Below are 25,816 nucleotides of genomic sequence, written 5' to 3'. Positions count from 1 at the left end.
TTCTTCAGATTGATTATTTCTGTTGTTTGTGAATATGCTTTAAAGTAGCACATTAAGTAGTTGAAACTCATTTGAGAAATTATCCTATATTTGTATCTCTCTTCTTTGTACTAAATGACAGAAGAATTTCATTTATATATTTGCTACCATATATTTGATAATTTACAGTAGAATTTTCAGTGTTCTTCATGGTTAAAATTGGTACTAAAGGTGATTTGGAAATTGTGTTGAGCATGTATCTTGCTAAACTATAGAAGACAGACATTTTCTTCAAGGATTTTATATTCTAGGTGAAAAAGTTAAAACATTTATGGAAAGGTACATAAACAATTTTCTTGGGAAAATATACAGTTATGTCATTGAAACTCTGAGTCCTGTCTTACACTGAGCGGGACATTTATTAAAGAATAGACTGAAAGCAGAAATATCTGTAAGCTTGAATTTTGACAGAATGAAAGAAGAATACAAAAATCAAGCTCACAAACTCAGCTGCCTTGATGTGGATGAAGCTTCTGTAAACAGACAGCTACTGTCCTTGAATAATAGTTCACATATCTTTTGAAGTGAATTAAGCTTTGGTTGTATTGGACCTGACCTGTCGGTGAGAAGGAGATGGCTGAGTCCAGGGAGGCGTGTGAGCTTTCTCAAGACAGACTAGAGTCGCTGGTGACTGAGACAAGTAGTGAAACGTTATTTCAAGGGTTGAAATGTGAATAGGAACCAGTGATTTAACAATGCTCATCTCTAACTTTAAGCCTTTTCTTGAGCCAGAAACCTTGGTTTTTTATGAGAGTTTGAGATTCCCTGAAGATACAACCTAGGTTGGACAGTTACCCGGATCTATTATACATTTAAGCTCAGGAAAGTTATGTGAACTGTGTTACTGCTTCTTGTTTTGGTGAATTTTTGGTCCAGGCTTTCAGAAAGACCTGAGCTGAACTCTAGGACAAAGCTTGTGGTGACCACCATTGCTGTTTCAAGCCACTGTCCTCTGTGTTTCTTTCTGTCATTCAGGAATTTTGTTGTCATAGCTCCTCTATTACTGACGTCTGTGTGTGTGTGTGTGTGTGTGTGTGTGTGTGTGTAGGGGGTGTCCTTCATTTGTAAATTCTGTAATCTTTGGACCTTGGATGGAGATGGTAAATACAGAAGTCTTAGAATAGAATTGGTCCCAAACTATTTTGAGAGAAAACACAAAGCATATTAAAACTTACATTTTCAATTAAAGCATAGGGAAACCATTCACAAAAAGGGTGCAGAAGTTGATGCTGTTGTTTATTGTGTTATATGCTGGTTATAGACCTTCATTTTACGGTTATTTCTCTGAAATGCAGTAAAAAAAACAAAACCAAAAAACAATGCCTAGCACCGTAGCAGCCCGTATGAAATGAGGCATATGCTGTTTCTAAGACTCACAGCATGTTTTTCTGATACTGTGTTTGCCCATAAACATGTTGATGGTAGGTGCTGTCTGAGGCAGGGGCGGTTTTCCTATGGAAATCCTCTCTTGAACATACTGGTTTCTGATTCCCCTTGAGGAAGAACGAAGCTCCTTTTTGCTTCCTTAGCAAATTTGATACTTCAAGTATTAATAACATAGCCAGTGGTTGATATGTATCTTGATGACTTACAGGTCATCATGATGGCTGCTCTGTCATAAGTTACTGTGGTTTCAGAGTACGTTAGAACTCTACGCAGCGTTTTGAGGCGGGAGGGAGCTGAGGTGTAATGAAAGAGAAATTCCCTGCACAGCAGTGGTGATGCCTTAATGATAAAATCATCTTGCTCGGTCTCAAAATCACTGGGTCTACCAGCAACAGCATTAGATGTGAAGTCTGACCTGGGCTTACATTTTGATTTTGCCATTAAAAGCGTTATCACTTTGCCCTCAACACTTCTGCGAGTCTAGAGGAATGTTAATTACTAAATTAAAACAAATTTATGAGATCCTTTTGATGGAGTAGAGTGTAATATCTGCTGAGTGCCCCAATATACATTGAGCCCTTTAGAGGAGAAGACTTGTAAGTGGTAAAGAGTAGGCTGCTTTTGGAGAAGGAAGCGTGAGGTGAGATGGCAAATTTGGGAATACGTTTTCTAAGGAAGGCCTTGGAGGAGGCCATCATTCTGTAAACCTGAACTTGAGATACAGCAGTGTCCGTTTTGGGGATAGGAGGTCTCTGGGGCATTTATGATTGGGAGTGTGTGAAAATACTGATTCAGAGCCACGAGACCCTGTGACATTGGCTGCATCTAACCCAGGTCTTTCTCATTTAGGGCCCCAGACTAGGGAAGCTACAGTTATCTTCTGAAAGATAGTAAAAAAGATGACCTTGCTGCTCTTAAAGTGAAAGAATCCAAATTTTGGTGAAGAAATGTTTTAGGGACAGGATTGCCCCCATGTTTTTAATATCACTCTTGACTGATTGTTTATTTCGCTTCTTATTTGGGGAAAAGTATATGGAAGTTTAGGTTGGGAAAACTACTTGGAAGAGTTTCTTTTTTTTTTTTTTTTAAAGTCCTTCAATCAGTTATTTATTTATTTATTTATTTATTTATTTATTTATTTATTTATTTATTTATGGCTGTGTTGGGTCTTCGTTTCTGTGCGAGGGCTTTCTCTAGTTGCGGCAAGCGGGGGCCACTCCTCATCGCGGTGCGCGGGCCTCTCACTGTCGCGGCCTCTCTTGTTGCGGAGAACAGGCTCCAGACGCGCAGGCTCGGTAATTGTGGCTCACGGGCCCAGTTGCTCCATGGCATGTGGGATCTTCCCAGACCAGGGCTCGAACCCGCGTCCCCTGCATTAGCAGGCAGATTCTCAACCACTGCGCCACCAGGGAAGCCCGGAAGAGTTTCTTAAGAATAACCTCATTAAAAAAAAAAAGAAAAAAAAAAAAAAGAATAACCTCATTAGATAGTTCGTGTGTAGATGTGAGAATAAAGTTTTCTTATAAACAAATGATTTTTTTTATGGTTCAAATATTTTATTTTCTTTAAAGATAGGAGTAGATTTTATAGTTGGAGACTCTTGCTATTATTTAAGCAATAACCAATAAATAAATGTGAGTAAGTAGCAATTATTTAGGAAGAATGATATAATGATGAACTATTGGAAAATATAAAAACTATAGGTAGCATTGTGGAATTGGAAGGGACTTATCACCTGATTTTATAGACAGTTATCTCATTATTTAGCCTCCTCACTCTAAAATGGTAAAAATATTAGTTGATCCAGAGTTATTTTAAGGAATAAAAGAGAATTTATTCATTCAACAATTATTTATTAAGTGCTTACTAGATGCTGAGGCACATGCAGGTTCAGAGGATGCGTCTGTGTATTAGAAAGAAGAAAATCCTGGCCTTCATGGATTTTACCGACTAAGAGGCAAGAGGCTTTACCCAGTGATGACAAACGAGATGAGGGCTTCCAGTGTGCTCCCTGCAATGGTGTTTTAGACTGAACACAGTGCCTGATAGTTGCGGTAGAAGAAGACTAGCACCAATGTGTCTTGGATGCAAAGTACACCCATTATCTCATTTAAATCTAACACCAGTTCTATAAACTAGGTCTAGTTTCCCCCCTTTTACAGCTGAGCAATGTTGTGTTCTTTTCGGTCTGTGATCAAATCATGGTTATTAAATAAATTAATGAGTAAACTTAGACCTAAAGTGTGGTCCAAGGTCTTCAGCCAGATAGTGGCAGAGCTGGCACTAGAACTGGTTTTGACTCAAGCTCAGGGCTCCTTTCATTGTACCGCATTGCCCCTCAGAGCGTGCATGGGCAAATAATCGTATGTACCATGGTAGATAGGAAGAGTGCACAGTTTCAGAGATCCCATACTTGCCAATATGAAAATCATTTCACACAGTACAAATAATAACAGTGAAATCAGGGCTGCTGGCATCCTCAGTTTTAATTCCCATCGCTAGTTATATTCAATTATCCAGTGAGATGGACTTTGAGCTGTGGATTTAGTGTATGAAGTAATAGGATCCAACTCGAAGTTTTCTCTGGCAAGCTATTGGCTGTGAAGTAAATTCAAGGCTGTTCATCCAAAATGTAAGGTGTCCTGAAGTAGATGTATATGTCATCTTGTCTAACGGGTGGGTTGTGTGAGAGATTTTTCTTTCCAAATTGAGTCATTGGAGACCATTGCTCCTATTACTGCCTTTGAAGTCCTGCAGCTGGTGAACCTTTGGTAGTTGAGATTTCTTTCTCAAAAAACAAAAACCAAAAACATGTATTATAAGTATTTGTAGTCTAGTTGTGTGTGGGTTACGTGTCTTAATTAGTAAAGTTCTAGTGAATGTCTTGGGATTTTATAAAAACTTCAGTAATAACTAAAAATGAACATTTCTGATCCTTTCTCGTGACCCCATAATCAAATCCAAGTCAGTTTCTACTCTCTGCCTGCTATCCTCCAACTCTGAACCATCTTGAAAATACTTGTTTTTTCTAAACATTGTTAGTTTAGGGAGTTACTTGGAGTGAGAGAGTCTCTTTCCTTTGGCTTCCTTTGGGTCAGCAAAGCAGAGGAGTTAGTTTTGGAGGGTTCTCCTCCTATGCATCATCAATTTCAGTCCTTGGCAACGTCTCTAGTCCCAAAGAAACGATGTGGGACTCCCCACGTCTTCCAGAATTTTTAGAAGGCACGTGATGTATTAACAGTACCTGTGTCTCTTCTGTAATTCATTTGGGCTCTGCAAAATGCCAAAGTGTATCTAAGAGAGCAGTACAAGACGTGTGCCTATTTTCTTAAAAGTCAACCTTAATTTCGTGTCACTCCAGTCTGCCGCTGGTCTACCCAATAATTAGGATTTTAAGGCTTATGAATAGTTAGGGGCGCTCCTAGTCCAGAAAGGAGATGCAACTGAAAATATGACATATATTGGCACTACCACTGCAGTGCTTTGGGTTTAAATATTCATCAGACAAAACTAAACTCTATGAAATGAATGCCAGGATAGACCAGTCTCATCCTGATTTCCTGTCTGGAGTCTATTGCTATAAAAAGTGTATATGTTTATAATTCCTGCCCCTAATATTCCCTTGCTTCTGTAGAGCAGCGTTGCTTTCCCAAGCACTTAAATATGTTTGATTTTACCCTTGTGCCTGTCTTTTAAGGCAGACAAACTCAAGTTGACACACAGTTTTCCTCATGACAAGGACCAGTTGTGATTTATGGCCATTTACAGGATGCCAGTGATGTGGAGAGGGTACATTTTGAGCGAAGAAGGCTATATATGTATATCCTTTCACTTGGCAATAAAGAACATGGTAAAAAACTGTTTTCTTCTCAGTGAAGAGCCCTTAGGCTAACTTCCTATAATGTTCACCTAATGTGTTACTATGTTCAAGTCACCTTAACAAATATTTCTTGAGTGCCTGCCTCCTGCAAGGTATTCCACTGGCTGAAGTGAAAGTTTCTGTGAGAAGCCTGATGTATAGAATTTGGAAGTAAAAAAATGCAGTGTTAGTGTGGGTCTTTACTGCTTTAGTTGAAAAGAAAGTGTTATGAGGTAACCTGTCTTTTCCTTTATGAATTTGGCTTGTTTAGCAAGAAACGTATTAACCAAAGATGAAAGGTAGATTCAGGAACATTTATTCACTTTTGAGTGTAAACTTTTATTTTCACCAGAAATTCCTAAACACCTTGATTATAATAAAGTACAACCCTGATTTTGGCTTTTAGGGCCAAGGGTAAAAGATTTGTAGGCTTACTGAAGAGTAGATTCTGTGAAAGCACAGACTCCTGATAAACGCTGAGTGCCCTGTAGTCCTCTAGATCAGCGGTCCCTAACCTTTTTGGCACCAGGGACCAGTTTCGTGGAAGACAAGTTTTTCCACGGACGGGGGGTTGGGGGTATGGTTCAGGTGGTAATGTGAGTGATGGGAAGCGGCAGATGAAGCTTCGCTGGCTCCCCGCCACTCACCTCTTGCTGTGCAGCCAGGTTCCTGGGGGGTTGGGGACCCCTGCTCTAAATAACTGTCCTAAAAGTGGAAGAGCCAGTCTTTTTGTTGGTGAGGACCCAGTGGCCTCCATCATTGTAACTACTGTGATATAACCTGTAGTGTGTGATTGATAAATAATTTAATACTGTTGACAGGGGTATTTGTTGCTTACTTTGTACATTTGCAAGCAGTTCTTTCTTCCTCATGAAACTCCTTGCATTAATAGTTGAGCGAAATGACATGATGAGTCAATAGGACTGCTTTCCCTGTGACCAGAGTTGTCAGGACAAGTCAAGGTCTAATCAGACATTTTCATTTCATTAAGTTGGACTTTTGCCAGAGCCTTCTGGAAGCCAGCATAACACTTGTTCTTGCAGGTCATTGGCCCAGACACAGTCACATGATTACACCTCCATGCGACAATGTCTGGGAAATGCTGTTTTATAGTCTTGTTTCGGAATAAAAATCAGGCTTCTGACGTTAAGAAAAAGGCTACTGCTGAGCTACCCCAATTCTTTTCCCTACCTCCGATTTCTTCCTGATACTTAGATGGAAGATCTGGCTGTATTCCTTTTCTTGAACTCTGTGTGGCATACTTGGGTACTTCATGTCCTAGTCTTTCAACCTGAGAGGAGGATCCTTCAAGTTTTTGCAGCTTTCAGCTCCATGAGCTCAGTAGGAGTATCCTTGAAGCAAAATAAGAACAGGGTGTTGCATGCTCTTTTTTTTTTTTTTAATTTCAGATTTTAGTGATCAATTTTAGTTATCTATGCAAAGTGATTCATGCAGATCATAAAATTCTTAGAGGAAAAGGAACCCTGGGACAGAAGACATGGGTCCACTGAGGGCGGTAGTCATGGTTTGCAAATAAAAATTGTGACTGCAGCCAGAAGAAGGAACAGTTGGGTGCTGAGAAAGGAAATGACAGATAACCATTCCTAGAGGGTTTATTTGGCTTTTTAGAAATAAGTAAACGAAAAGTTCCCTCTAGTTTGCTGCTTTGGGTCTTCCCTTTGAACACATCATCTAGACAGAGTTGACATAGATGGTTCTTTTAATTTAAAATCTCTGTAGTCTTCAAACAAGGAGGCCCCATGCAGGCAGTCTCATAGATGGTTGTACATGAATTACCCATCTGTCTTCAAGAAAGGGAGTTTGTGATTTCCTTCTAAGAAAAGGATTTGCAGGATGTGGCGGGAACGAGGTGAGTGAGGCCTTCAACTTCCATGCAGTTGCAGACATTTTGGAGGCAACTTGAACTCTTTGGATCATACTTTAATCCCTGATACCTAAGGATGGCGATCCTAATTTCAGCATCTGGGTGGTATTCATGAAAGACTTCTGGTTGAATAAGTAAGGAAGGATGCTCATATGAATAAACCTTATTATATGCCCCAGTTTCTGGGCAGCCTGCAGTACCGAGTTCTGACCTGGGATTAGGATGCCTTGTGTGGAGCTAGTGCCACTGCAGCTCTTAAGTCTCATCCAAGATGGTTATTTTCCATGTGCTGCTTCTGAGTAGCTGTTTCTTTGGCTTTCTAATAGCATGGATACTCAGCATAATCACAGACTCCTAGATATGGAAGTATCTGAATGATAATGTAGTCTAATTTCGAAAGAAATGAAATGAAAGAGGCCAAGTGACTTGCTTCAAGGTATCTGGTAGAAAAACTGGCGTTAGAACCTTGGTTCTGTGTTCTCAGTCCAGTGCTGTCTTGCAGTGCACTGAATTTCTCAGAGAAAATGAGACTAAATGTGGTGTTTTTCTGTGTCCTCCTTTGCTCCTGGTACTTAACAGACCTGGAATCTACTCATGTATGTGTCAGGTTTTAGATCAGCAATAGGCTCACTGATTATGGAAATAATTGGGGAGATGTGGTATGTGTGAAAGTTTCAGGTAAGCGAGGCAAGGGGTTATTGTGGTGGATTGGGAGATGTTTGCCAGTTCAAATCACATTTCTGCAGTGCGTGATGGGACTTGGGGCTCTTCTTTCTGTAGCTTATTAACAGATAAGCTGTTTCGCTGCTGGAGCTGCTGAATCTACAATAGCATGAATCAGCAAGAAGGAGGTGTGATTAGTCACGTGGACTTAGGCCTTTCCCATTGCCAAGGCTTGATATATTCACATCTTCCACTTTTTTTTTTCTTCCGGTTTTACTGAGATATAATTGACATACAGCACTGTAAAAGTTTAAGGTATATAGCGTAGTGCTTTGACTTACATACATCATGAAATGATTATCACAGTAAGTTTAGTGACCATTCATCATCTCATATAGGTACAAAATTAAAGTAGAAAAAAAGTGTTTTTTTTTTTCACATCTTCTGTTTTTTCCTCTTTGTAGAGGCTCATCACATGGAACGATAGCATGTTTAGTCTTCTGTGTTACACTTGGTTTAGTCCACGTAATTACATGTAATGTAAAATTACATACAGTGCAAATCAGTCAAGAGGCTATCTTTCCTTCCTCCATCTCTGAGACATGGGTGACCACAGGAGGCCACTCTGTTGACATTTCTTGCTCTTGTCGTGGCCCTGTTGCCAATCAGTCTAAAACAATATTTTTCTGTGAATTTCTTGTGAAGTTATTTACATGAAAAGTTTTCTAAACGTATGTAATTCAAACTTGATTCTTTGTTTAATGCCAGTGTAATTTTTATAGACTAGAAAAACAATTATATGAATTCTGGATTTTCCCGGGAAATCTATAACATGCCGATCTGAAGTTCATATGGGACCTCTGTCTCCTCGTGAGCCCTAGGTAAGGTACAGTGAGGATGGAGAGGTGGATAAAGGAAGGAGTGAGTGATGCTTCATTGAGGAAGGTGAGCAAGGTGGCCAGATAGGTTTGTTTCATGACAAAGAGTGTGATTTAAGCACTTACTTTCTTTTGAAAACCTCTCTTTTCACCATCTCCCTATCCTGATATCACAGGAGGAAGGAAAAAACCAAACAAACCTGTTGCCTCATTTCCTAAAGCAGTGATTCTCAAACTTTAATGAACATGCAAATCACCTTGCATTTTCCAAGACTGCCGACTCTGATTTAATAGTGGTGGGGCAGTGGTTCTCAAAGTGTGTTCCTCAGAGCAGCAGCTCTGGTTCCGCCAGCCGTGTTAGAACTATAAATTCATGGACCTCGCCTGACCTGCTGAATTAAAATCTCAGAGGATCGGCCTCAGAAACTGTTTTTACACGTTCACCAGGTGATTCTTGTGTACCTTGAACATTTGAGAATCACTGCCATTGAAGCTATTCTCTTGGGATTTTCCCGGGCCTCTGGTATTTGCTACTCTGTGATTGGGCCTTGGTATTATTCCCTTGCTATTTAGCAATTGAAACTTTTGGGCAGAGATGTTACTTGAGGCTCCTGACTGGATGTTAGTGTCCAGCAAGTTAACTGGCTCTCTTAAAGTATGTTTCTTAGTCCTTCACCACTCTCTGTGTTATAACCTTGATACTTTGTAAAGCAAAGATGCCATTTCATGGAATCATGAACATCAGTACCATGGCTAGACACCATACATAACATGGCGATTGGGTAATACCTTAAAAGGTAGACTGAAAAAGAAACCGACGAAATAAAACACCCCAGAAGAAAATGCTCTTGTAGATTTTCAGGGGTTTTACATGTTAATATCAACTGAGTCCCAATTCACAGATAGTTTCCATCATATTAATAGCCAGTGGGCGTTGTTACCTAGATTCTATGCCTGCTTGGTTCAGATGGGTGCAACCATGCTTAGCAGTGCCTTTACCAGTGTTGCCATTACTGGTGAAGGAAGAATATTTTATAATAGGGATTGGATTCTCTCAGAAGTCAGTTTTCTTAAGGTATTTGCAAAGGATGAATGTTACCTCCTACAGTGTTTCAAGAGCTCTAACTTTAATTTTCTGAAAGTTTTATTGATTTCCTCCAAAGGCTATAGCTGGAGAAATACGCACTGTATGTTATTATTTGTCAGATTGGTTACAGGGTCTCCAATATAGGTGGGCTGAGGCTGGGTTTGTGCTTTTCCTCTGGGAGGTTTTTCATCTTAGAGAAGGGATCCATGTGTTTTGTGAATCTCTATAAAGCAATGAGAGGAGTTCAAAATTTATTAGAGTATTCGACAAGTGCTCCAAAGAGGGATATTTGGGCACAAGGTCTAGATGCTAATGTATTATGTTCTTTGAAAACAGCTTAAATATAAGTACATTATAAGAACCCTAGTGAAGATTTAAGGGTAATGCTGTAAGATCTCTCATAAAGGATTCACAAAAAGTGCTGCAATTTTGTAACCTTTCCAGAAGCAATACAGTGTATGTTCACCCCTCATTTGCCACTTGAAGAAATTTACCCAGTTTATGCGGAAAATTGAAAAGAAGCAGATGCTTATTCCTAAGCTAGAGTTTTGAAGGCCAACAATTAAAATAAACATGTCTCTGCCAAAACTTGAACTAAATTTAAAAATTTAGCATATAAATTAAAGCTTACTTAAAACTAAATTTATCAAGGAAATACATTTGTTTTGCATTACTGGTTTCAATTATTGTGAAAAGGCTTCCATTTCTATGGAACACTGAAGATTTTTTAAAGTTTCAAACAATTTATTAGACAATTGCACCACTGAAAATGAGTTACAAGTGTCTGGCTTAAATGTATGAACTATTAGCACATCGTTGATGAGCTTAGAGAGAGATGTTAAAGCAGCCATTATCCTCCTGCAGTTTCATGTTCCTATTCCCAGGGGACTGTAAGAAACTGGTTTGTAGACTGAAAACAGATAAAAGCTATGGGCTGAGGATATAGGTAGCATCTCTTCTCTGCTATTCGTTTGTTCTTTCTCTTGGGAATCTGAATTTTGGGACATTGCTGATGAATTGCTGTCAGGCATGGGTACTCTTAGTTTATTGCCATAGAAGAAGAGAGAGATTACTTCCTTGTTTGCAGTACCTGTCTGCTCTAGTCCTGTCGGTACAGTGTTTCCTAATTAATATTTCCTAAACACCTACCTCATAACTTTTTTTCATTTACTAAATATTTATTTAGTTCTTGTTTTCCCAGCTTTCTTGAGGTATAATTGACAAATAAAATTGTATATATTTAAAGTGTACAAACTGATTTGATACACCTAGACATTGGGAAATACTTGTCCTGATGAAGTTAATTAACATTTCCATCACCTCACATAGTTCCCCTCTACCCCCATACCCTTGTTTTTGTTTTTGTTTTTTTTGGTGGTGAGAATGCTTAAAGTCTATTTCAGCAAATTTCAAGTATACAAGACAGTATTATTAACTACTGTAACCATGTTGTACATTGGATCCTCAGAACTTATTCATATTCTTCTTAAAACTGAAAGTTTGTACGTTTGACCAACGTTTTCCTGATTCCCTCATCTCCCAGACCCTGGCAAGGACCCTTCTATTCTGTTTCTATTAGTTCAATTTTTTTTTTTTTTTTTAAGATTGCACATATAAGTGATACCATGTAGCATTTGTCTTTCTCAGTCTGACTTTTTCCATTTAACATAATGCCCTCCGAGTTCATTCATGTTGTCACAAATGACAGGATTTCCTTCTTTTTTATAGCTAAATAATATTCCATTGAATATATATACCACATATTCTTTCTTCATTCATTGATGGACACAGGTTTCCTTATCTTGGCTATTGTCATAATACTGCAATGAACATGGGAATGCAGATATCTCTTTGGGATACTGATTTCATTTCCTTTGGATATGTATCCAGAAGTGGGATTGCCGGATCATTCGTTAGTTCTATGTTTAACTTTTTGAGTAACCGCCATACTGTTTTCCATAGTGACTGCACCAATTCACATTCTCACCAACAGTGTACAAGGGTTCCCTTTATTCATATCCTCACCAAGATTTGTTATCTCTTGTCTTTTTTCATAATAAACATTATAATAGGTAGTGAGGTCATATCTCATTGTGGATTTGATTTGCATTTCCCTGATGATTAGTGATGAGCACCTTTTCATATATCCGTTGGTCATTTGTATGTCTTCTTTGGGGAACTGTCTATTCAGGTCCTCTGCCCACTGTTTAATTGGATTTTTTTAAAAATTTTGCTATTGAGGCATATGAGTTCTTTGCATGCTTTGGATATTAATCCCTCATCTGATAGGTAGTTTGCAAATGTTTTCTCACATTCTATAGGTTGCCTTTTCCTTTTGTTGGTTGTTTCCTTTGCCGTGCAGAAACTTGTTAGTTTGATGTAGTTCTACTTGTTTATTTTTGCTTTTATTGCCTGTGCTTTTGGTGTCAAATCCAGAAAGATATGGCGAAGACCTATGTCAAATAGCTTACCACCTATGTTTTCTTCTAGAAGTTTTATGGTTTCAGGTCTTACATTTAAGTCCTTAATCCATTTCAAGTTAAGTTTTGTCTATGGTATTCTTTCGCATGTGGGTATCAATTTTCCTAACACCAGTTATTGAATAGACTATCCTTTCCCCATTTTGTGTTTTGGGCACCATTGTCAAAGGTTAGTTGACTGCATATGCATCCCACATAACTATTTTCCTGAAAACTTTCATTTACTCCTGTTTGCTGTGCCAGGATTCATGGCCCTCAGTTTACTGTTCTATTTTCATTGATCCCTAATCATCACTCCGTCTGCTTCAGTCAGTGCAGTGATTTTCCTTCTTCCACCACATCTCAGGTTCATGCAAAGTAGCTTCTTGGGCAGAGTTGCCTTTTCTTTCTAAACAGGTCCAGTCAGATCATCACATATGACTGCTTGTACATATAGAGGAAGGCAGACTATCAGGAGAACATTATTTTAGGATTCTATGTTATAAACATTTTAACTAAAAAACTTTTAAATTTAATGAGTTCATGCTTCTTAAAAAGAAAATGCTGAACACAGTTTAATCCTTTCCAGGTAAATTAGAGTGACATTATACACAGTAAAAATAAGTTGCATTGTAGTGATTTCTACTAGACAGGTAAGGTATTAAGGACTAGTTGTCTGATCCTACATTGAATAATACGTCTTGCAGCTGATATTTGTTTTTATAATGAATGCACACGTGTGTTGGTTTAAATTGCTGTGTTGAGATTAATGTTCTCAGAAATTATTTCTACATTACCAGGAAGTGGTACATTTGAAGCCTCTCCTGTACCATCTTGAGATTAAAAAAAAAAAATAAGAACTTTCTTTTATTTCCATTACTTAAGTTTATTTAAACTTGTGTTTAAAAAACAAAATATCTTCTCAAATCCCCAGTCATATTTCCATGCAGCTTGGTTCTAAGAGTCCTGGAAACAAAGAACAGTATCAGTCCAGGACCTTTGCAGGAAATGTCCTCAAGATCACTAGTGCATCTTAGGATGTTAGCCCAAGGGCCAACTGGGATATCAGGCCACATTGAAGAGATACTTTAATTTGTAAGATTTGTTGTGACCGTCAGACAACATATGTCTTTTGACTCCATTAAGGAATGTGTGAAGGCACAGCACTACTAATGCTACATTAGCTATCTGTCTTTAACTTTCAAAAATAATTTGAAAGCATTTTTAATGCCATTTTTCAGACGGCGAAAAGAAGTGCAAAGAAGTTAACTTGGCCAAATATAAGTGAAGGAGACGTGATTTTAGCTCGAGAACAAATGCTTTGTCTCATTACTGTACTGCTTCACTATAACAATCAAGATGTGGAGATTTCTAAAATTTTCACCATGAATGTTAAGAAAACACTGGATTGCATGATGTGTTACAGAAACACCCACTAAAATCCACTGAAGTAAGAAGTTGTGAATTCTCTCTGTACTTTGATAAATTCCCCTTGGGAGCACACCGGTTTGGAATCAAGAACGCTTGGTTCTAGTCCTAACATCTCCATTCTGTGGGTCTCAGTTTTTAATATTAAAACTCTCCAAGGTCCCTTCTTAGTGCAGTGATACATGCCTATGGAAGTGGGGCTTTTTGCATGCTTTATGAAGTATTTTAGAGCCAGCTGGCCTGGCACTTTACACTGGAGGAAAAAGTAGCCATTAAGGTCTTAAATTTGTCCCGTGTAGTAAAGACTGAAGGTGAAGATGAGAAGTTTTGTTTTCTTAGGTTTTGTTGAAGCAGGCTGCTACTGACTGCTGCCCTGGGATGCTTGGGATTCGTCATAGGGCCGGAGGCTGTGCCTGCCGGTCTGGCAGTGGGCCATCCTGGCGAAGCACAGCACAGGGGCTGGTGTGCGCTGCCACGTGAAGTATTAGATAACTGCCCAGAAGAGCTGCCATACATGCAGAGGAGGGGGTATTCAGGGCTGCCCATGGTAGTCATAAAATGATAGATATGAATCTAATCTTAGAAAAGCGAGTTGAACTCCCTCACTTTTAGTTGGGGCTCAAGGAAGTGAGGAAAGTTGTGCAAGTTTGTACCTTTAGTGTGAAAGTTGAGGATGGAATTCGGGTCTCCTGACTACTTGTCTAACTCACCACTTACACTCATTTATGCTAAATACCATGCCTCCTTTTGCTCCCACAGGAATATGGTCACTTGGTGAATTTATGTTCATTTATTTCATGTACAACCTGAAATGCCTCTTCTTGCTTATCAAATCAACATAAAGCACTTGAAAATTGGATTCAAGCTTAGACAACAGACACAGTGACGTATTAAGATCATTTTATGCCGTATCATGATGATTTTTAGGGAGTTAATTAATTTCCGCTCAAGGAAGCATAAACAGCAACTACATGCAGGTAAAAGACAATAGACAAAAAGGTAGCAGTAAATGGTTGCCCTTTGGGTTCCACAGGGCCTGTGTTAGATAAGGTCTTACTTTGCATAGTTATGATGCGGTAAAGAAGTATACTCCCCACTAGTAAATATTTCAGAGATGCTAAATTGGGAAACTGGCAAATTGCAGGTATGAATGGATGAGTACAATGTGCTCAATGAATAAGGAATCAAAAGGGATCAGAAGGAATCGAAAGAATGTAGGCACCTTAAATGTATTCAGGTACAAAGAAATCACCACAAACGAGACCATGATGGAGGAGAGGTACTGGCTTGTCAATAGATTTGGGTTTGCAGTTTGGAAACCACTCTGTAAACTCCACAAAAACTAATAATTGTGCTAATAACCTTGGTGTTGATAATCATAATCTGGGTATTCAGATTTACTGGCATGACATTATGCAAATCAGTTAACCTTTCTGAAAATCGAATTCCTCATCTGTGAAGGAGTTGGATTAGAATATATTTCCTGGCTTAAATAACCACTGTTGGACAAAGAATCTTATAATTAGTATCTGCAGCTCTTCAGGGGGAAAAAAAATAACGATAATTGATAACTTCAATGAGTAACTTTATTTCTTTGAGTTATGGGATAGTCATGCTTTTTTCAGTCGTCATAGATACTCCCCGTCGCCTAAGATTATAAATATATGAGGCTTGAACACACAAAGGAAACTTAGAGATAGTCCACCCCTACTCGAAATTTTATTCTTAAGGGTGGAGAGGCCTTGAATTACAAAGTGACTTGTCTAACTGGTTAATGGTGAAGCCCAAAGGACTAACAAGGCTTCACAGTTCTCCACACACAGGGCTCTTTTCTCCTATAGGAAAAGGGGTAAATAGGTTTTCTTTCTCATGCCAATTCAGGTTGATTAGTAAGGCCTGGCTGTTGAGAAAGACTGTGGAACTGAGAGCCAGGTACTATAGAAAAGACTAATGTTATTGATTAGGACTGTTTGCTATATAAACAGAACAGGGAAGTCACCTATATGTTTGCCACCTCCTCTCAAAGCTATGGTTTACACATGTTCCTTGAGGTTAAACTTTGAATATTTCTTCTGCCTTGCTTTTTAACGACCATCACTCACAATATTAATTAATGTTGTCTAAGGTATTTCACTCTAAGAGACGGCCTATGTCTCAGTGGACCAAACTTGGATTTGGTCATTAGGAAATACGTCATTCTCAGTGCTTGGATCCTCATTGGGTTTTCTTGAGCTGTTTTTCATTTCTGACGCTGCTAAATGTTTTAGACTTCTCCATTAGCATCATGTGGCCTGTCTGACTAGGATTTCAAGCTGCCAGGTCAGGACCACAGCTCTGAGTACAGGCTGGCTGTAGTTTTGTCCCTCATTATAAGACCATGGAATACAGTAGGAGAGGAGCGGCAGATACCTTGTCCTTTGTGGTTCCGACAACTTAAGTGCAATTTCTTGGCAGCCTAGTTTTAGACTCTGATATGGGCCTTTTCTCGTATGATGTTGCAGGAAGCTTTCTCTTGCTGCTGACATGTTCTGGCTCCTTGGTTTACTCAGAGGAGTGGTGAAGGAGACATACCTCAAGCCAGGAGCCGCTATGTTGGCCCTTATGCTCTACTTTCTATAACTTTGCAGGATTTTGGAAGAAAATGAGAATATACTCTGGAACTGGAGATACATATACCCACACATAGATTCATATATATATATATTTTCACTTCTTCAGGTCTTTGTCCTCATTCCTATCATCTGGAATAGTTTTGAAAGAAAAACGCACATTACCCTCATAAGGAACTAGAGTCTAACTTCGGAAACTTATAACACATTTATAAAAGACACAAAGTGTTCTCTCTTTTTAGAACTGTTCAAGTGCAAGTCAGATTTGAGTTCAAATGGAATGAAATGCCTGTTTATTTCTGGAAGCAAGTTTAGTTATTTTCTAGTCCAGATTCTTTGTTTTACAGATGAAAAAATGGAAATCCAGGGTCTAGGAGGGTTAAGTGATATGCTCGGTGGTACATTTCAGAAGAAACAGAATAGGAAAAAGAATCCAGAACTTGCCAATTTTTGGTCTCACTCATTTTATCTCACACCGCACTACTGCCTCTGGGTTTAGAATTACAACAGTTTGGTTTCCTTTTTAACTGATGACTTAGGTTTTTGTTAAGGTTTGATTTACAGTTTAGTAAAAATTTAATACTTATGTTCATTTTGGGTTTTAGCAAGTCAGTACTATTCTAGAGTTTTATTTTTATTTTCTTTAAGCCTGTAATGGGCATTGAGGTCTCCCTGTGGTCTCTGGACTTCTCTCTCGGCTTTGAAGATTCTGCTGTTCCCTGCTCCATCTCAGCTTATGCATATTCTCAACCACAGGGGAGTCTGGAACATGCCAGACATTATGGTGAGGCTGTTACAACGCTCACCCCGCTCTAAAACCTAAGCCACAGGAGACACAGACTTCTGGTTCCGCAGAAAGCAGGTGTTACAGGTAAGGAAGGGAGCATAATGTACAACAGCCAGATTTTAAACAGCTCTGCTCAGATTTCATATTCCCACACTCCCTCTAATTTACAGGCTTCTGTTCACAGGTAGTTTGAAAACCTATCTGTACCAAATTTAAATATTCAGTGACTTGCCTATAACTAATCATACTTGAAATTAAAAAAGCATGTGTGAACAAGCAATAGCACTAACTAGTACTCACAGGGGAATATTCCAGCTATATTACAATGAGACTTTTGGCAGTAAAAGCACTCAAGTACTGTTTCTTTTTTCTTTTTTTTTTTTTTTTTTTAAGTACTGTTTCTTAAAATGTAAGGATTAGGTGTTCTTGAGGTAGAAAAGAAAAATCTATTCTTTGCAGATGGAGGGGACAATGAAATGGATTCACTAGCAGAGTCACTTTTATGGAAATTTGGATCTGTACTGTGAAATTTTAGTGTTTAAACAAGATCAGAGGCCTTGTAGGATGATTTTTTAACATGCTGGATTAGAAACACCAGACAGAATTGATTCCCAGTAAAATGGAAAACGTCCTGAATTAAAAAGGGGCCTCAAAAAAAAAAAAAAAAAGGAGCCTCACTTGGTAACACTTAATTTTCTAACATGAGTGCTCCAAACTCTTAATAACTATTTTAAAACACTTGATAATTTCATGTAAGATAAATTTTACGTAAGAATAAAAATGGACAACGTATATGAATTTGGTGAGACTGAGCATACAATGTGGATTTGCCTTGGAAAACTTGGGCAGTTTTTGAGATTATTGAAGTTGAGCGTCTGTTGCAAGATATCTAAGTGAACTCTCCCAAAGCATTTCCTGGAAGCATTTGCCCAACAAGTAATCTTCAAACAAACGAACAAACATACATACCCACCATTCCTCTATTCCGTGTAATATAATCCATGGACCAACAAGAATAAGCTTATTTTCTACTTGTACAGTTTTTGGGTGGTGCTGCTTTTCCTAACCTTCTCACCATCTGTCAAGACATAACTTTCATTACTCTCCAGCATCACTTTTAACAGCATCATCTTTCTTTTTGTCCTTTCTCCTTCCCTCCCTCCCTCCTCCTCTCCCCCTTTGCTTTTCTTCCCTGCCTCCTTTTTCTTTCTTTAAAAGGAATCTCTTTTGACCTGTGTTTTCCTCAAGGGTTCAATTGTTTTTATATTTCTCTCCCTCATAATACAGTCTTTGGGGATTTAAAAATACGACATAAATAGAAAAAAAAAATACGACATAAATAGAATCTTCTGTGATTTCTCAGCAGAAGGGAAGGTATGGTTTGTATTACTTTCTCTCATAGGATTCTTTATGGGGTAAATATTTCCAGATGCCCCAAATCTCTTTGTTACGTTTACTATAAGAACCAACAACTCTTCCTTTTTCTCTACAGTGACATGATTGTGTCCTGGGATGGCTCCCACTCGTATCGCTATGAAAACAGAAGTTTCATAAACCAGAGATGAGTTACTTCAACTCAGTTTAATTCAATAAACAGTTATTGAACATTTACTGTGTCCAGGATACCATTGGCCATGGTGAATGATACATGATCCCTCCTATCAAGAAATTTGCAATCTAATATGGGAGAAACTATGCAAATAAATGTGCAACCATAAGATGACTGCTATGGTATAGTAACAAGCAAAGATTTAGGAACTCAGTAGGTAAGCAAAATAAGTAGAATAGTAAAGATGAGGCTCTTTTGTTTGTCAGTATTTTACTTTAGCTCTGTATAGTTTTGAGATATGAAATGGTGTCATTTTACTTTACAGTTCTTGTTACTTTATAATCATTACCACGACTTTGTAGTCATAGCTCATGGGTAAGTTGCTTCACTTATGTGAATGTTATGGAGAGGTCCTATGCTTCCGGTAGAGTCTTCTTCAGAAAGAGATTTATTGATTTGAGTTTATAACACTGAATTATGGTTTGGTAATACGTTTTACTTCAACTCGAAGATAGCTACTTTATCGATCCCGTGGGTAAACCCTTACTCTAGATCTGGGCGGTGAGCCCTCTCAGGATCAGCTGTCACACAGCAAGAGATAAGACTTCCTGGATCAGTTTTCTAAAGTGACAGGTTTATTCCCTGGTCAGGACAGAAGATACTCTTTTTAACGAACAGGCTAGACTTCTCTGTGTGCGTATTTGTTCCATGTGTTTCGGGGTGAGGATGGGGTTGAGGAGTCTACTCTGTTTTTATGGGGCATGAATCTGGCTTAAAAATGACAGAGCCCTTTAACAGGGAAATTGCAGCTGGAAGACACCAGCAACTAAGTAGATCTGGGACTTGAGAAACTGTGCCTCCCTGGAGCTATCCAGGGTACTGAACCACTTCTCCTTATGTTGCCTTCTAACCCCGCGAAACAAACATTCAGACATTTAAAAATATCTAGCTTTTTTTTTTTTTTTCTGACTAGAGAAATTCTTTAACCTGTATATCTCTGATAATTGTTCTTGCTCTAGTCTTGGCCAGCTGTAGCAGTTCACCTCTTGTGTCTTTTATTCACTAAACAAATATTTAGATATAACCTTCTCTGCGTTGGGCACTTTTCTCATGGTTAAATTACTCAGATTGAATATGATTATTTTTGCCTTTTTGTGAAATTTGGGTTAAAGAAACAAATTTTATGGGATGCCTAAAGGATCTCAGGTTTTCAAGTGTCGTTTGAAGAACCTGGTTTCTGGTCCAAAGGTTGTGTTTGTTTACGTTTGTTTACAGTACTTAGACTAGCCCTTGGCATAAAATAGGCAGCACAGAAATTTTATTCCGCTGATGATCAGATTTATTTTGTGGAATTTTTTTAAAAATAAATTTATTTTATGTATTTATTTTTGGCTGCGTTGGGTCTTTGTTGCTGTGCACGGGCTTTCTCTAGTTGTGGCGAGCGGGGGCTACTCTTCCTTGTGATGCACGGACTTCTCACTGCGGTGGCTTCTCTTGTTGTGGAGCACGGACTCTAGACGCATGGGCTTCAGTAGTTGTGGCACCTGGGCTCAGTAGCTGTGGCTCGTGGGCTCTAGAACGCAGGCTCAGTAGTTGTGGTGCACGACCTTAGTTGCTCCGCAGCATGTGGGATCTTCCTGGACCAGGGCTCGAACCTGTGTCCCCTGCATTGGCAGGTGGATTCTTAACCACTGCACCACCAGGGAAGTCCCATTTGTGGAATATTTTTCTATACCATGTTACAAGGAACATATTTCTTTTCAACCTAAAGGTAAAATTCTTTGAAGAAAAATTTTGCTCTAAGTGCTCTAGATGCAACATGCACATAATCCTGATGAATGTAGACTAAGCATTTTGGGACACTGCCATATACATTAGGACCAAAGTACAGGCTGACCGGAAAGCAAGGGACCAGAAACTTCCAGCTCAGACTTTTCTATTTATGTATTTTCTCAACCATATTTTCATTCTATTTTATTCATACTAGTCTATTCTGTATTCAGGTAAACAACCACCACCTGTTCACCCCCTCTCCTCCAAAAGAGGAAAAAATGAATTTTTCCTTTGATGACAGCAACACATGACCCAGGAAGGTGGAGTATATTCTAAATTGTCCTTTTGTAATTCCTTGTTCTAAGCATCTGGCAAGACAAATTGGTCTTGACTTCCCTGGAAATGTTGGTTTCTTTCAATGAGTATAAGGGGTACAGAATCAACAGTGTTCCTAGTGTTCTCAAGACCAGTTATTGTATGGGTCAGTAAGGCTAAACCCTTCACCCCCAACCTGGTGTTAATTTAATGTTATTCTCAGTAAGTATCTGAGACAGACTGAATTTGAGCAGAATATAAAGTATCTGGCTGAAATTGAATCAGGTTCAGTGTTCTAACATAGCGATTTGCCACTACCCACATCTATTTCTGTGGTATGCCTTTTTTTTTTTTTTTTTACAACATGTACATTTAGAAACTTGGTAAGGTCCAAACTGTATCATAATTGACTTGAAAATGTCAGTTTCTTGGGATTGCCAAACTCAAACACTTTTCTTGGTATCTCAGTGAGAAATCAAATTTGAGGTTGAAGAGTATTGACCAGTAAGCTTCTTTTCTAGAGATTGTTACTCTACCTTTGGTCATGGACCAAGTTTAATTATTCCTATTGCTTTTATTTCCCATTCCTTAGGGAAGTGATAGGCACTTGTTTAGTCACCGGAAGTTGTGAGAATTTGTGGACCTCAGCAAAGACCCAAGAGACCTATGCAACAGTATTGTTTTCCTACTTATTACCCAGACCCAGTTTGTTTTAAAATCTATTTACTGATTCCACCTGAGTTGCATGACTTAGTTGTAATATAATCTCTTGATTTCTTGAATTATCTCCAGACTGGACTTCATGATTGATTTCTTTTTCGCCTTTGACTTATTCAGATGGAAATAGGTTAAACAAACAGAAAAACTTGACTATTATTCAAAGGCTGAAGGATTCCTTCATTACTTCCCTCCATTTCCTTGGGAATCAATACCATTGGCTGTTTTCTTTTAGTTAGCATAGTTTTGCTTGCTTAATATAATTAATATAGTAATTTAAGAGTTATATATACGTGATCTGACTTACCCTTCCAGTTCTATGGTGTAATATTACTACTGTCATTTTATGTGTGAGAAAGGTAATGTTCAGGGGGAGTTAAGGAATTTCTAATGACCATAAAATTAGGAGTCAGGACTGAAGATTCAGACCCAGCTCTCTCCGACATTAGTCACTGCTTTTAATCACTCTTCTGCTTGCTTTAATATTTCTTTACTGCCCACATAAAGTGCCATGTCAGAATATAGAAATGGTTATTAACTGAGGAAATAGGAAATATTTTGATGTTTTTAGGGAAATTCAAAACATTGTAGAATAAAAAGCTGGACATGATTTTATTGGCAGTTTTATCGCGATGGCGTAAAAGAAATGAAGTTGTTCCTGAAGGTACCTAGTTTATTGTCGTGAAATATATTTGCTTTGCCTCATGCTGTATTTTGTAACATTTGGTCCTGGTAGGGTTTATTTGTGCGTGTAGTTTAATATAAAGATCTCAATTTTAACAAATACTGGGAACTATTCGGAGAAAAAGCCAAAACAGATGTGTTTTTACTCAGTAGTTTTTGTTTAGGTCTGAACCTTTGATAGGAATTTGTTCCACAAATGTGGTTATTACAGAAGATGAAGAAAGCCAAGCTGAACACAAAGTTAGATGACTTGTCTATTTAATTTTAGGTGATACTTGCCGAATGTCTAGAGAAAATATTTTTTCAACTTGTTTCAGAATTAGAATAGACTCTGTTGACATTTTATGCAAGCATATATCTGTTATTCCTTTTTAGAAATTCGAAGTAAATTCTTCTTATAAAAATAATACACAATCAATAATACACGACCATTTTCTATGAGGAAATTTTCAAATGAAAAAACATTAATCTCTAAACATCCGTAACACCAACCAGTTAATATGTTAGTATGTTTCATTTGGTTTTTGACACACGCAAATGCACACAAAACTTAACATATAATTATATAATTTTATATGTAATTTTGTGTTCCAGTTTTCTACTTAATTAATAGCATTGTCTTATTTTGCATTTCTGTGACTTCCAGGGAGATATAATCTACTTTATTGGCCAGTTCTATCTAATTTGGGGTTCTCTGCTTGTGTGTATGGTGTTATGTGTGTGTATAATTTAATATATATATGTGGGTGTGTATATATACACATATGTATAATTAGTTTTCTTGTTTTAGAAAAAGATGCATTGTATTCCTTTTAATACATCACAACTTACCCATTTTATTGGGAAGACTTTGCATATATTAAAATCTGATATATTAGGACTAATCAAGAAGAGGTCAGTGTGACTAAGATGCTTTTTAAATGTTTTTTTGTATTGTATATAGCAACTGGAGCTGCTTTCCCAACAGAAATTTGAAGTAATGCCGAACCTGTGCTAATGAATAGATAGAATTAATTGGAAAACTTCATCTGTTTTCCTACAGTGTCTTAAAGACTTTAAAATAATCCCTCAGTAATTTAATCATATCTCCTAGTTTTCTCCTTTAATTTACCTAGCAATATTTTTTCTTTATTTTAAGATCATCTTCAGCCTAATCCAGATAGCCCTATTAAATTATCGTATCAAAAACCAACGATAATTTTCTATACCTTTTATTTTCATAGGGAAATATTTTGAGATCCACCAGTGTGATTAAAAAATAGAGCAGGTGGAAGTGGGGCAAGGGTGGGAATTGACATCTGATGCAAGAGCCAAGGAGGAAACCATTGTTTTTACTCTGGTCAGGTGATATCATGCTAGCCTTACATTTCTAAAATTTGAGTGTCTTTGGAATTATATTCAACTGCAGCAGTTGAAGTTGTAAATGCTTTAATGTTTTCAAGGCATGTCTTTTAGTGACTAAACTTTTCTAGTGCATTTATTTCAGTAAGGTTGAGGGGATTTCTATTGGATGATCTTCTCCAAATGAGATAAATATTCTAATGGTAACTGTCCTCCTGGAACACATATCTCTTGTTATTAAAAGTTTTCTAAGAGTACTGATGAATTTAAATGACTCACAGTAGCACAATAGGCATTTTAGTTAACCTGATTTTTAGCAACAACTTTTTTTTTCACTGTGAAACTTCTTATTCCAAGATGTTGGGGAAAAAGGGGAAAAACTACAAAGAAAAACATAAAATTTAAATGAACTGCCACTACTTAGATAAATCAGGGTCAACATTTTTTTTTTAAACATCTTTATTGAAGTATAATTGCTTTACAATGGTGTGTTAGTTTCTGCTTTATAACAAAGTGAATCAGTTATACATATACATATGTTCCCATATCTCTTCCCTCTTGTATCTCCCTCCCTCCCACCCTCCCTATCCCCCGCCTCTAGGTGTTCACAAAGCACCGAGCTGATCTCCCTGTGCTATGCGGCTGCTTCCCACTAGCTATCTGTTTTACATTTGGTAGTGTATATATGTCCATGCCACTCTCTCACCCTGTCACATCTTACCCTTCCCTCTCCCCATATCCTCAAGTCCATTCTCTAGTAGATCTGTGTCTTTATTCCCATCTTGCCACTAGGTTCTTCATGACCTTTTTTTTTTCCCCTTAGATTCCATATATATGTGTTAGCATACTGTATTTGTTTTTCTCTTTCTGACTTACTTCACTCTGTATGACAGACTCTAACTCCATCCACCTCACTACAAGTACCTCCATTTCATTTCTTTTTATGGCTGAGTAATATTCCATTGTATATATATGCCACATCTTCTTTATCCATTCATCCGATGATGGACACTTAGGTTGCTTCCATGTCCTGGCTATTGTAAATAGAGCTGCAATGAACATTTTGGTACATGACTCTTTTTGAATTATGGTTTTCTCAGGGTATCTGCCCAGTAGTGGGATTGCTGGGTTGTATGGTAGTTCTATTTTTAGTTTTTTAAGGAACCTCCATACTGTTCTCCATAGTGGCTGTATTAATTTACATTCCCACCAACAGTGCAAGAGGGTTCCCTTTTCTCCACATCCTCTCCAGCATTTATTGTTTCTAGATATTTTCATGATGGCCATTCTGACTGGTGTGAGATGATATCTCATTGTAGTTTTGATTTGCATTTCTCTAATGATTAATGATGTTGAGCATTCTTTCATGTGTCTGTTGGCAATCTGTATATCTTCTTTGGAGAAATGTCTATTTAGGTCTTCTGCCCATCTTTGGATTGGGTTGTTTGTTTTTTTGTTATTAAGCTGCATGAGCTGCTTGTAAATCTTGGAGATTAATCCTTTGTCAGTTGCTTCATTTGCAAATATTTTCTCCCATTCTGAGGGTTGTCTTTTGGTCTTGTTTATGGTTTCCTTTGCTGTGCAAAAGCTTTTAAGTTTCATTAGGTCCCATTTGTTTATTTGTGTTTTTATTTCCATTTCTCTAGGAGCTGGGTCAAAAAGGATCTTGCTGTGATTTATGTCATAGAGTGTTCTGCCTATGTTTTCCTCTAAGAGTTTGAAGGCATGGGAGAGACTTAAGTTACCCACAAGAAGATCCAAAGAATCATAGGTCTGAGAGTTTTTTAAGTGGGTATACTTGAGGATGTTTATAAGCTGAAAGAAAGTAGCCAGCAGAGGAAGGGTGTGAAGATCTAGGAGAGGAAATGATTGTTCATTTGTTTTCAAAAAGCTGAATACTTAACGTGTGCCTGGCCTTTTTCTAGGATCTGGGGTTCACACCATCTGTTATCTCTTCTGCAAGGACAGTTCAACTCATCCCCTGGTGAAGAGAAGTCAGATTATTCTTTGCATCCAATGCAGGTGTAGGAACTGTTCTGTACCTCTGAAGGGACTTTACTTAACCAGAGTAATAAGTTAGAAATCAAAAGAAATTAGAGCTGAAAGGACCTTAAAGGCCACTGTACTTAATTTTGCCTAATATTTTACATTGAATGTAAGAAAAGTTTATTGCAGAGCCCGTTCTCTTCAGAGTTCCTTCAGTGAACTTTATGTCTTCAGTCCAGTGGGTCTAGCTCGTAGATTTTGGCCTCCTCCTCAATTTGCTTCTTCATCCATATTACATTTTGCCCGGACTATGGCAGAAGCTCCTGGGTGGTTTCGCGGCCCCTGGGCTCAGTTCCTCTAAGTTCATCTGC

At 38.1% G+C, this 25,816-nt stretch overlaps 2 protein-coding genes across 7 annotated transcripts in view; one reads left to right on the top strand and one right to left on the bottom strand.

Annotated features, from left to right (window-relative positions):
• LOC137759783 (ELKS/Rab6-interacting/CAST family member 1-like) overlaps nucleotides 1–25,816 on the bottom strand; it is a 901,087-nt gene that overhangs the window by 657,963 nt on the left and 217,308 nt on the right.
• Nucleotides 1–25,816, top strand: part of LOC137759781 (ELKS/Rab6-interacting/CAST family member 1-like) — a 167,669-nt gene that overhangs the window by 5,207 nt on the left and 136,646 nt on the right. The window contains exons 1-2 of one of the 6 annotated variants that reach the window (XR_011073189.1): nucleotides 18,713–18,846; nucleotides 20,633–20,722. The exons of 1 other annotated variant lie outside the window; for it this stretch is intronic. The gene's annotated coding sequence lies outside the window, so the exon portion shown is untranslated. Of the gene's footprint in view, nucleotides 1–18,712; nucleotides 18,847–20,632; nucleotides 20,723–25,109; nucleotides 25,231–25,276; nucleotides 25,482–25,816 lie in introns of those variants that run through there. 4 more of the 6 variants (XR_011073187.1, XR_011073194.1, XR_011073188.1 and 1 more) reach the window with 4 other exon arrangements.

The sequence above is a fragment of the Eschrichtius robustus genome, chromosome 2 (assembly GCF_028021215.1).
Source record: "Eschrichtius robustus isolate mEscRob2 chromosome 2, mEscRob2.pri, whole genome shotgun sequence".
NCBI lineage: Eukaryota > Metazoa > Chordata > Mammalia > Artiodactyla > Eschrichtiidae > Eschrichtius > Eschrichtius robustus.
The sequence above is the reverse complement of the archived record's forward strand: the minus strand, read 5'-3'. Positions and strand labels throughout refer to the sequence as shown.